At 42.8% G+C, this 12,877-nt stretch overlaps 1 long non-coding RNA gene and 1 pseudogene across 1 annotated transcript in view; both read right to left on the bottom strand.

Annotated features, from left to right (window-relative positions):
• LOC135364179 (uncharacterized) overlaps nucleotides 1-12,877 on the bottom strand; it is a 46,467-nt gene that overhangs the window by 15,259 nt on the left and 18,331 nt on the right. The window lies entirely within an intron of this gene.
• On the bottom strand, nucleotides 7,118-10,045 carry LOC123858356 (solute carrier family 25 member 3-like; annotated as a pseudogene).

Below are 12,877 nucleotides of genomic sequence, written 5' to 3'. Positions count from 1 at the left end.
TAGTAGCTCTGCCTCATAGCAAGTTCCAGGCTAAAGCAAGTAATGTGACAGCAAACTGCTGTGGGGACAGAGCCCTGGTTTGAATCCTGGTTTTGTCACTATGGTTTTATCTCACTTAATCTCTCTGAGCCTCCGTTTCCTCATCTGTGAAATAGGGGAAGCTATAAGGGCAGGGACTGCTTGCCCAATAGCTAATTCACTCTTCTTCCTTGCTGACAGCAGCAACAACAACAAATCCCGCATTTGTTTGGCTCACAGTGGCCCTAATCCCAGCGGATGCATTGCACTGACCTAAGTCGTCTCATGCTGTAACTAGTGATGGGTTTGCAGGGTCCACAGGAAAGCAAGTGACCTAATTCTGGCTACTGAGGCCAAAGGGGAAATCTGGCAGAAGTCTCTGAGAAAGATTTTCCTCTCTGATAAGAGAGACAAATAAAGAGAAAGCCCCTCTGCTTTTTCCCTCTTGCTTCTTCATCTGGATGCTGTTGCCGAGACATGACGTTGGGTACTACCGTAGCTGTACCTTCAAAACAAGGGGAACATCGCTGACACATCAAAAATGGCAGAGTGGAAGGACCGAAAGAGCTTAGGTCCTTGGAGCAATGCTCATCTATTGAACCAAACTCGGTTTACCTATCTCCAGATTCCTCATTAACAATAAATGTCTTTTATTGTTTGACTTGTTGTGTATTGGGTTTTGTGTTGCTTGCAGCCCCCTCCCCCCAAAAATCCTAACTTATACAAGTACCAACTCTACAAGATGGTTATAAATACATGATACATTGGATGTAAAGTAGTTAGCACGATACCTGGCCCAGTGAATTGTTGCTATAAATATTAGTAACAACAGTTATCAGACACAGGTGATGATCTAAGAGAACAAAAGTTTCCAAACACAACAGACAGATCAAGTGAATGGTACTGATTTAGCACAACAAAAAAGCTTTATATTTTTGATAAGGGTCGGGGGAGACATTGAGGTCTAAGACAATGACTGCCGCGACAAATTTTCATGTCTGGGAGTAAGATGTGACTACGGCCCGAGCGCGGACGGTAATGGAGATGAAAGGACTGGGGCTCTTTGCCAGGTTTCCGTCCACCCTCTTACAAACGGACAATCGTCCTGTCAGCAGCTCTGATTCATGTCTGAAGACTAACAATTACACGTATGTGAATTACCAGCCTTGCGAAGGGGCAGAATGCTTTCAACCCACAGAATCTTTTTCCAGAGTACCAAATTTTACTAGTATCTTCCAAAAACATGTTTTATGTCTTTGTGGCTGGGGAGATAGACATACTGACATATATTAAACATATAATAACTTAGGAATATCATTTCCTTAGATATCCTACCATTTGGGAGCATGGTCGTAACTCCCAGGACAACATATAGTTTACACATGAAATCACTAGGTTTTGAAATAACCTAATAGAACACAAAGATAACTAGGATACACTGAGATAATATGTGAAAGTACCTAGCATAATAGAGGTGATATCATATAGTAGACACTCACTAAGTAATCTTAAAGTAAGCCAGATTTTCCCCTTCCCTGTGCTTTAGCAAAGAAGCAAATGACAAGATTTCAAAGTAACACTGAGGATTAAACACACACATACTCACATCCATACCCACTTATGTATAGGGTCAGTGTACATTCATCCAAAAGCCTTATACCTTCTATGGCTAGACAATAAGCACTGATTTTCATAACTGATAGACACGAGGCTTTCCAAATCCCTGGATCATTCATCATATTCGGCATACTATAAAAAAGAAGTACTCAGACATATAGACAAAAGTTCATCAAGAATTGAAGATAAAAAAGGATTTTTGGTTACCTTGCAGTTAATTAAATAAAACCACCAATTCTTGAATATTTTGGTTAACTGAGATTTTCTTGCTCCGTACACACGTCTGCTTTTCTCAAAAGCTATCTGCTTCTCTTTCTTTCTTACAATAAAGGGCAAAATTGTTGGCGGCTCAACTCACATTGTGAAGTGATTATCCAAAATGAATGATCTCTGCGTCACTAAGAGATGAAGATATCATTCATTCCTTAGAGGCGATTTCCAGCCTTTACAACACGGTGGATTTTTCCCTACTCACTCATATGGAATTTAATCTGACAATGACACCGGCTAGCAGTTTACTTTTGCAACTGTAGTCTTTGTGGTTTTATTTTGTTTTGTTTTTTTTACCCCAGGTTTCTTATTGTTTGAAGTATAATTGACATATAACATCATATTAGTTTCCGGCGTACAACATAATGATTCGATATTTGCACACACAATGCGAAATGATCACCACAGTAAGTCTAGTGACCATCCTTGCAGCCGTAGTCTTAACTTGATGGAGAAAGACAGAAGTAAGGGCTGTATCTTGAAGAAGAAAAAGATATCTAAGGTGTATTTAATAGTCTCAAGACATTTTTTATAACAGCTTTATTGACATGTAGTTCACATACCATGAAATTCACCTGTTTAAAGTGTTTTTAGTATATTCACAAAATTGTGCGACCATCACCACTAATTCCACAACACTTCCATCGTATCAAAAAGAAACTCCCCCTTACACATTAGCCATCATTCCCCATTCCTCCCTCCCATCCCTCCAACCCCACACCAGCCCCTGGCAACCACTGATCTACTTTCTATGAGTTTGCCTCTTCTGGACATTTCATATAAATGAAATCACACAATATTTGGCTGTGTCTGGCTTCTTTCACTTAGAAAAATGATTTCAAGTTTCACCCATGTTGTAGCATGTATTTTATTATGTCAAATAGTATTTTATTCCTTTTTATGGTGAAAATATTTCATTGTATGGATATGCAACTTTTTTTTAAAGATTTTATTTATTTATTTGTCAGAGAATGAGAGAGAGCACAAGCAGGGGCAGCGGCAGGCAGAGGGAGAGGGAGAGGCAGACGCCCTGCTGAGCAAGGAGCCTGATGCGGGGCTCCATCCCAGGACCCTGGGATCATGACCTGAGCCGAAGGCAGACACTAACTGACTGAGCCACCCAGGTGTCCCGATATGCAACATTTTTAATCCATTCATCAGCTGATGGACATTTGGGTTATTTCCACTTTGGGGCTACTATGAATGAAGCATCTCTTGATATCTTTATTGAGGTGAAATTAATTTAACACACAAGTAATCATCTCAAAGTATACAATTAAGTGCCACTTAGTGTATTCACAAGGTTGTTCAACCACTGCCTCTGCCTGCTTTCAAAACTTTTTATCGCCCCAGGAAAATACTCCATATCCATTAAATGATCTCTTCCCATTCTCTTCACCCCAACCCATGGTAACCACTCATCTGCTTTCTATCTCTATGGATTTGCCTATTTTGATGTATTATAGAAAAGAAATCATATAACATGTGATGTTTCGTGTCTGGCTTTTTTCGGTTAGCATAAGGTCTTTGAAGTTCATTCACATTGTAGCATTTATCAGTACTTTTTCCCTTTTTATGGTTGAATAATATTCCATTGTATGGATATATCACAATTTATCCATCTGTTTATCCATCAATGGACATTTGGGTTGTTTCCACTTTTTGGCTTCTCATGATATTTTAACATCCCCATTGTCATCATCCTAGTCCAGGCTTCCCTAAATTCTCTCTCACCTGGATTACAGCAACATTTTAACTGATCTCTTCTCCCTCTACTCCATTTCTTTCCACACAGCAACCTGAAGGTCATTCTGTGCTTATAGCCCTTATGGGGTTTCTAGTGGTTGTAAGAACACTCTAAGGAGCCCAGATTTTTAAACATGAGCTACAAAGCTGGGAATGACCCTCTTCCTGTTTACCTTTCCTACTTCATGTCATAACACCCGCCCCCCCCCCAACTGGAAGGCTCCATTCGAAATGGACTTCTTTCAGTTCCTTAAAACCATCAGGTTTTCTCTTTCTTCAGGGCAGGTGCGCATACTGTGTCCACGGCCATGTACCATCTCTTTGCCAGTCTAACTCCTATTTATCCTCTAGGTCTCACCTCAAATATCAGATGTACAATCTTACAAACACCCTGTACTTCTTCGTAGCACTTTGCAGAACTGTAAATTATTTTTTCTACTAGACTGTAAGCTCCACAATGGCAAGAACCATGTATTATGCTCATCACAAAAACCCTTCTGCCTAGCACAACACTTGGCATATGACAGATGTTGATCAACAGTGTTATAGGCTGGACATGGGCAGAACTACCAAATTGCCTCTGAAATTTTGGATACTCTATCACTGAAGGTCTCAAAATACATGGACACACATACACACAAATCTTAGTTATAATTACATTATTAGAACTCTCTCTACTTATCCACCCACTCAAATACAGCATTCAGAAAAAGCAAGACAGTGGTGCCCAGGGGGGCTCAGCCAGTTGAGCAACCGACTTTTGACTGTGGCTCAGGTCATGATCTCGGGGTTGTGAGATCGAGCCCTCAGTCAGGCTTCATGCTCAGTGCAGAGTCTGCTTGTCCTTCTCCCTCTGCTCCTCCCCCTGCTCACACTCATTCTCTCCCTAAATAATAAACTTTTAAAAAATTCTTAAAAAAAAATAAAAAAGAAAAAGCAAGGCAAAGCCTTCTAAATAATAATAAAATTTAAATTCCCTTTCAGGGGTGCCTGGGTGGCTCAGTCGGGTAATCGTCCAACTCTTGATCTCAGCTCAGGTCTTGATCTCAGGGTCATGAGTTTAAGCCCTGCATTGGGCTCCACACCGGGCATGGAGCCTACTTTAAATAAATAAATGACTAGATAGATAGATAGATAGATAGATAAATAAATAAATTCCCTTTCAAACAGTTCTTTGCTCATGATTTTTTTTTAAAAAAAAAAAAGATCTTTAAGAGCACATAGAACAAGCATACCATACTTGAATGGCTGCCTATCAAAATGTGATCTTCTGACTTCGGTGATTATTCTTGCCTTTGAAAGCCTCAAAAGAAATACTTTCTAAAGACACATTTATACAGCAAGGAAAAATACTCATAACATTAATGCCTTGATTCTTTCCAATCTTTATCAGTGTGGTTTAACATGTAAATATGGCCGTTGTTTTTCAAGATTTTACCTACTCTCTTTATTCACTTCTCAAAGAACAGATCAATGGATGAGATTACAGCTCCCTATCATGAAATTAATTTCATATACTTGAAAAAGCTACTTTGATCACCACCTGGGGGAAAAGATAAATAGCCTAAGCCAGCTTTTTTAGCTGTAGGAACTAAAGATTAGAGGAAAGAATTAAAAAATGTGATAAAATAAAGCCTTGAAACTGCAGTACCACAAATTACAAAAAAAAAAAAAAAAAATTTAGACACCGTTTTTATGACCGTCAGTCCTTTCTAGTTAGGACCGAGGCACTGACCTTATGTGGAAAATGATTTCAATATTAAATTAAGTGGATTTAAATATTTAGCAGTTTGATTACTTCTAAGCAATTATGCCATAGGTTTTTCATAACTAAAACACGTTACAAACTTTCCATTAGTGTAAAATTAGGAAAGCTTTATAGTATATACAAATGAAATCCTTTTTTACAAATAGAAATGTAAAAAAAAATATTTTTGAGGTACTATAAAAAGCAGTTTATGAAAAAGATAATTATTGGTTATGTCAAGGTGCTGAGCTTCAGTAGTGAAGAAAATGTGGACTCTGATTCAGACTGTATCACTTATTAGCTATATGATGTTGAGAAAGTTACCTAGCTCCTGAGTCCCAGTTTCTTTATATATAAAATGTACTACTTCAAGTATTGAGATTATGAGAAAATGCATATAGATTGTCTCACAATACCAAGGCACATGGGTGGCTCAGCCAGTTGAGCGTCTGACTCTTGGTTTTGGCTCAGGTCGTGGTCTCAGGGTCAGGGGACTGAGCCCCTCTTCGTCGGACTGGGCTCTCAGTGGGGAATCTGCTTGCGATTCTCTCCCTCTCCCTCTGCCGCTTCCCACCCCCTTCCCACCTCCATTTGCGTGCATGCACATGCTCGCTTGCTCGCTCTCTCAGGTAAATAAGTGAATCTTAAAAAAAAAAGTCTCACAATACCAGACATATACCATGGCTTTTCTAATTCTAAGAGATTTGCATAATTTCACAGAGTGGTAATTACAAAGTAAAACACTGAATAGAAGTTTAAGTTGTACCAAAGGAACAGTAACTAGGAAAAAAAATCCCCAATGACTTTGAACGTAAAAGAGTCATTAAATTACTTAACTGTTATTTATTAACCTTACTTAAATGTATTTGTTTATTAACCTTCATTTATTTATTAACCTTACTTGAATTAATTTTTGTTCTTTATTGTTTGCTACCGTGGCCCTTACTTAGTCAGACATTTGTAAACTAGCAACAAAAAAAAGATGAATAGAAATCTAGGAACTGAAGAAGAAAACTGCTGACCCAAACTAAATAAATTTCCTTGACCATGTCCATGATAGTCAGAATCATGCCAAAGAGTTCTCCTTAGATTATAATTCTCTAAGCATACACTGTATATTGCAGAAATTATCTGGTGTTCTCAACAGAACAATCAAGAAATACCACAGAGCAGAACAAGTGGTATCCTGAAACTCCACAAAGATTTTGCAGCAACCCCCCTAAATTATAGTACAGATATAAAGAACTTTAATAAATTGTTGACCAAAGAAACTTCCTACAAACATTTTACAAGGCAACACTAGACAGAAATATATGTCTCAAAATTTTCCAAGAAAGAACCCACACAATTTAGTCCCTTGAAATTTATCATTCTCCTTCATTGAGAACTTCTCTTTTCAAAAACCTGGACACTAACTGCTTAAGGAAAGTGTCTTTTTTTTTTAAGATTTTATTTATTTATTTGACAGAGAGAGCGAGCGAGAGAGGGAACACAAGCAGGAGGAGTGGGAGAGGGAGAAGCAGGCTTCCTGCTGAGCAGGGAGCCCAAAGCGGGGCTGGATCCCAGGACCTTGGGATCATGACCTGAGCCAAAGGCAGACGCTTAACGACTGAGCTACCCAGGGGCCCAGAAAGTTAGTGTCTTAATAATACATAGTATCCTCCCCAATAACAAACAAAATAGAAGCACTAAATATAAATTTGATTCTAGCTCATTCACAAGTTCTGATTTTTCCTCCAAGTTCTTTATTATCCAATCAAGACAGTTCAAATATACTTACTTAAATTTAGACATTGTAACTTCTGTTAACCACTAAACAATTTCCTATTACATAGTTAAAATACCAACATATTTTAAGTCTGCAGTCTTTAATACAAGTTAAGGCAATCATGTAACACTGTGTGCAAATTACAGCAAATATCACATTGAAGTTTATTTCCTACTTACATTCTACAAACATCTCTAATTCACAGAGTTTCACTAATTTTATAATTTCCCCAATGAGAGATGTGAAGGCTGCAGAAAACTGAAAATGTGCCTTATAACTTCAGTAAATTTTATGAACCTCAACCATCATAAAGGTCATGGAAACATGTACCAAATTAAATAAATGGCGTTTGTGACATTAAAAGTGAGATTTTCCTTCCAAAGTCACCAAAACCACTCTTTAATATTCAACAAAAAATCGGAATTGCAGGGTTTCATGTGTATGTTTTTAAATGTCAGGGTGGTATGATCTTCTTTGGATGTATGGCTGTTGAAAGCTGAGTTGTACAAAAGAAATTTTTAGAGAACAGAGGCTTTTCTTTACATATTTATTCCCAGAGCCTGCCCTTCATCTCATTTTGGCTTTCCACATTGATCCAATTGTAGCACTTCCTGGAGGGAGCTATGTTCTAATCAGCAACATCAGGAAGAGAATTGGACAAAGCAAAATGAGAAAATGCAGATCTTCTCATGTCATGTCTCTTTGAAAACAGGGAATACTTTCTAAGTTATCAGGCAATAGAAGCCACAATTTAACTTTTAATAATTTTTACTTGTGATGGACATGAACAGGAAACATGGAATGAGTCCTTCATCTATTCAATAGGTGCACGATTTCTATTGAGGTGAATACCTTGTAGCAGAATTTTACTTTGTTCCCTGCCCCATATAGTTGTGCTGACCTTCAAACCTCATTAGTAGGCTATTCAGTAAATCTCCACCGAATGGTGAATCAGAGAAGAAACAATCTAGAAACCCTAAATTACCTAATATTACTTCCCGTTAAGAATTTTCTCTTTACAGTTGCTGGAAAGCTACGGAGTTAAAGCTGCCGTGCCAACTCCCCAAAGATAATGGTTTGGACTCCTAATTGAAACGGCTGCAATCCTCTTGGACTGCCACAAAGGAAGGAATCAATCATTTCAAGAGAACTCGGACTACATATCGTCACCTCTCCAAAGCCAGAAAACAAAACATCTTACACGCTAGCACTGCCTGGACACTTGCGCCAAGGATGGCCCCAGGAGCTGACAAATCCACGCCTACTCCTGCTTCTCGGGTGGGGGCGCCTGGGCGACGCGAGGGCGAGGCAGCTCGAAATAGCCCTTGACCGAGTCGTAGATGAACCACTGCAGCGCAGTCACGGTGCCGCTCATGACGATGCGGGCGAACAGGCCCTTCCACACGCCCGCAAAGCCCGGTCTGTGGAGCACTCCGAAGGCCGCACTGCCCTTCTCCTTGTTCAAAACGGACACGACGGAGTCGGCCGGGCGGGACGCGACGGCGCGGAAGATGCCGGCGATGTAGCGCCCACGAAGGTGACGGCCAGCTGCTCGGCCTTGGTGCGCTGGCGCTGGGCCTCGGGGACGACGTACTCGCAGAGGGCCTCCACGGTGCGCCCGAGGCAGGCGAACTTCATCACGGTGTAGGGGGCCTGCCGCATCCACAGCGGCGCCACCGCCTTGGAGGAGGCCCACGCGCCTCCTCGCCGTACATCCGCGGGGCGGCGGCGCGCAGCGTGCGGGCGAAGCCGGGCTGCGTCTGGATGCGCACCTTCACCGCCTCCATGGGCGCCAGCGCCGCGCGGGCGAAGAGCTCGGCGCGGGCCGACCCCCCGGGTACAGGCTGGTTCTGCGCTCGTACGCCTTCTCCGGGCCCAGGAGCTCCGTGCAGCGGATCCTGAAGACCTCGCCGAGGCCGAACTTGCACAGGCCCTGCAGGGAGTAGCCCAGGAGGGTCGGGGCCCAGCCTCGGGCCGGGCCGCGCAGCCCGTCGAAGCCGCTGACGATGCCCCTGTACTTGCCGGGTCCGCCTGCATGCGGCACTTGCCAGGTCCAGGGGCGCGGTGGCCGTGGGCGTCAGCCCGCAGCTCCGCATGCCGCCCGGGCCGCACAGCAGCAGGTACCTCGTGGCGCCATACTCGTAGCTCTGCAACTCCGCCGCCGCCGCCGCCGCCGCCCACGGCCTGCCCGGGACGGGGCCCGCGCTTCTCGCCTGCCGGGCCCGGTACCCGCCAGCGTCACGCATGACCGCGCCGCGTCCGGTCCCACACTTCCCGCGCCCGAGCTCTTCCCTCGCGGGGGCCGCAGGGCAGGTGCACGTGCGTCGTGAGCTTCCCCCGCGCGCCCGCGAACCCAACGGTGGGGGTGAGCCCCAGGCGCAGGCGGCGTCCGCAGGGCTTCTGCCCGAGCTTGATGCGCGCCTGCGCAGGCGCTACCGGCCCGCTGAGGCCCGCTCCCGGGAGGTCGAGGAGGAGTATCCCCCGCCCTTCACGTCCGGGACCGCCCTCCGTCCCTCCATCCCTCCCTCACACCTGTGGCCCTCACACCGCCAGCGCTTCCTGTCAGCCCTCCTCAGCCAATGGGCAGTGGTCCCTAGGTCTCACCTTGAGCCGTAGGTAGGGCTTTGCCTGCCCAGGTGGCTTTTGTCTAGCTCAGCGGCCTAGTCCTCTACAAAGACGCTAAAGAAATAAATCAACAAGTACAAACAGGAGTACACACAGGAATAGGCGAGCAAGTAGATAAGGAGTTGGACGAGGGGGCCAAGAGTCGCCATGCACCGTTGCCTTCCTGAGGGGCCTTTCTGGAGTCCTCACCTAACTGTGCCCACTTAGGACAATGGCCGTCTCCATGACAACAGAGTGTTCTGTGGAGGGAACGGGTAGAGAGAACCAGGAACCTGGTGTTGGAGGCCAGTCCTGCGGCTTCTAGCCTAACACTCTCATCTGTTAGATACGGACGACACCTAACCCCAGCACTCACACTCCACTCCTGTTTCCCGCCAAGAGTTGCAGTGAGGGCCTAGGAAGCATGGAGGTACTCACTAAATTGGGGGGACAGAGAGTCTGTTGATTATTTTCATTCATTAGGTATTTTTGCATTGACTACTGAGTCCCTGGCGTAATTTTGGAGATCACAAAAGTGAGTCAAAACCCCTTACTTCCCTGAGGGAGACTGCAGTCTCATTGGCCTGGGAAATGAGAGCTAAGTGACTCCATGTGTAAATCAGTAGCATACATTCATTCATTCACCCACTTTGTGCCCTGCCGTGTGCAGACATATTCCTACTTATTTCTAAACAAAGAGATTTAGAAATCAGCATTGTGTGGTAAGTAGTATAATAGGGCTCTGAATAAAATTCTGTATGAACAATGGGGGAGCAACTAATACTGCCTCATGAGGTTGAGAAGACTTCCCAGAGGAGATGACAACGTAGCTAGGTCTTGAAGGATGAGTAGGAGTCCATCAGTCACATAGAGTAGATGGAAAGGTAAGTCCAGGTTAGGGGAAACATGAATACATGACCTATTGAGGAGAGATGAGTAATTCAACATGGTGGAAACTAGCCAGGGTTGAGTCTGGAAAAATAGAATTGGGTCAAATTAGGCAAAGCCTTAACACCTTGTTCAGCACTTTGACTTTTATGCTGTAGGGAGGCCAGCATTTCTCAGAAATGTGATCCATAGACCTCCTGCATTCCAGGGTCACCTGGAATGCTTTATTTAAAATCTAAGATCACACCCCAGACCCTCTGAATGAGAATCTTTGAGGGTAGGAATATGCAATTTTAATAAGCTCCCTTAGGTGGATTCTTCATTAAACTTCAATAAAGTTTGAAAACCACAGTATGTGGATGATGGGAGGTCAAAGATTTCTTTTTTTAAAGTTTCTCTGATCAAATATTTTATCTGGAAGTAGGTGTGTATACAACTCTGCAAATTCATCAAGCTGTACACTTAAGATTAGTGAACATTAGACACTTTATGTATGTTATACCATTTTTTTAATTGGTGGTATAAAATTCTAATCACAAAGTAAGGATGATGGCCATCAGGAGAGCAGAGGCAGATACAGGTTTTCTCAATCAACAAGTCTTATTGAACTCCTGTTCTTATTGTAGTCTTATACCAGTGTTAAACTAATTAAACAAGGCAAATAGACTAAGGTGGCTTTAATGCTTTAGCAGTCTATGTAAGGAAACCAAAACCTAAGCCTGCAAATCCGTCAGTGTTAAGAAATTGAAAACTAAGGACAGCCAATCACAAATGACCAACTAGGCTTTTCCAAATAAGGCAACCACTTAAGCAACAGCCAAGCAAATCATTTCTTTGGTCTGCTTTGGCATCTTCTCTATAAAAGTCTTTCCCCTAGTTCCTGTCATCAGAGGCTTCTAACTACTTCCCATTTGGTTGGTGCTGATAAACTCTTAAAACTTTTAATATGTCTCAGTATATCTTTTAACATCAGGAATTTCAGCATGAAAGAGAAGAGTCTCTCCTTGAGTCATAAGAAAACAACAGTGTTAAACTATCTCATGCTGAATAAATCAGGATTCCCAGAGTCTGTTCCTGGGAATATTGGTCCACTTGAAAAAGGTCAGTGGTTGGTCAAACACGTTTGAGGAGCATTTCATACCAGAGTCTGCATTCTCAAGTGAAGCAATATCATCCCCAAGGGGGGGCAAAAATTAGTTCATAGGGGGCAAAAACCCCTCAATGCAATGGTTTGTGACCCCCCCCAAAACTCAACCTACTCGCCAAAGTCTTATTCCTTAGTAGTTAGTTTGGGGGAGCAGGTGGATGGAAAGGGGTGATTAGGGGAATGTCTAAAAAGGCTTCTAGAGATGGAGGGCCAATAATGAATAACAGGTTGAGAACACTAGAGCTTCCTCGTGGAGCTTCACTGGGCCCATGAACATATTACAGAGTGAGAAGTTCCATAGTAAAGAACTTTAACTTTGCTAATGTAGGGTTTCATAATTTTGCTAGATCTTAGAACCCCTTTTTTATATGGTACCTATTCATATGTCACAGACATAGTCTTCCATGGAGCGTATTTTGGGAAATGCTGAACTCTATCAAAAATAGAGCTTAAAATAAGGAGTAAGGAAAGGCTAGAGTAGTAATAGCAGGCACCATTTACTTAGGCCTCTATTTCCTAAAGGTATAACTTGGTGGTTTTTGTTTTGTTTTGTTTTAAAGATTTTATTTATTTATTTGAAATAGAGCAAGAGAGAGAGAGAGAGAGAGAGTGAGAGAGCACAAACAGGAGGGGCAGAGGGAGAGGGAGAAGCAGGCTGCCCGTTGATCAGGGAGCCTGAAATGGGGCTCGATCCCAGGACCCTGGGACCATGACCTGAGCCAAAGGCAGACGCTTAAGTGCCGGAGACACCCAGGCGCCCCATAACTTGGATGTTTTTGCTAACATGTAGCATGCGTCACTGGCTACTTTATGAAAACAGAGGTTAAATCAGTTTATCTCGTTTGTAGGAAATACTTGTTCTGTACCACGAAAATATTGCTAAAGAAAATGTACAAGTTGAAGGAAACAATTTAGGGATCTTCAGTACCAAATTTTTTCACTTTTTTTTCCTAGCTGCATGACCTGAGCCAAGTTATTTAGCCTCTTCCTGAAGCTTCATTTATTTATTTTTAAAATCTGTAATGGGGGTTAATTATAACTACCTTTATAGTTGTTAAAAGACGGGATAATG

The sequence above is a fragment of the Mirounga angustirostris genome, unplaced genomic scaffold, assembly GCF_029215605.1.
Source record: "Mirounga angustirostris isolate CCGP_5_RB_7025 unplaced genomic scaffold, mMirAng1.0.hap1 SCAF_4, whole genome shotgun sequence".
In the NCBI taxonomy this organism is placed as follows: domain Eukaryota; kingdom Metazoa; phylum Chordata; class Mammalia; order Carnivora; family Phocidae; genus Mirounga; species Mirounga angustirostris.
The sequence above is the reverse complement of the archived record's forward strand: the minus strand, read 5'-3'. Positions and strand labels throughout refer to the sequence as shown.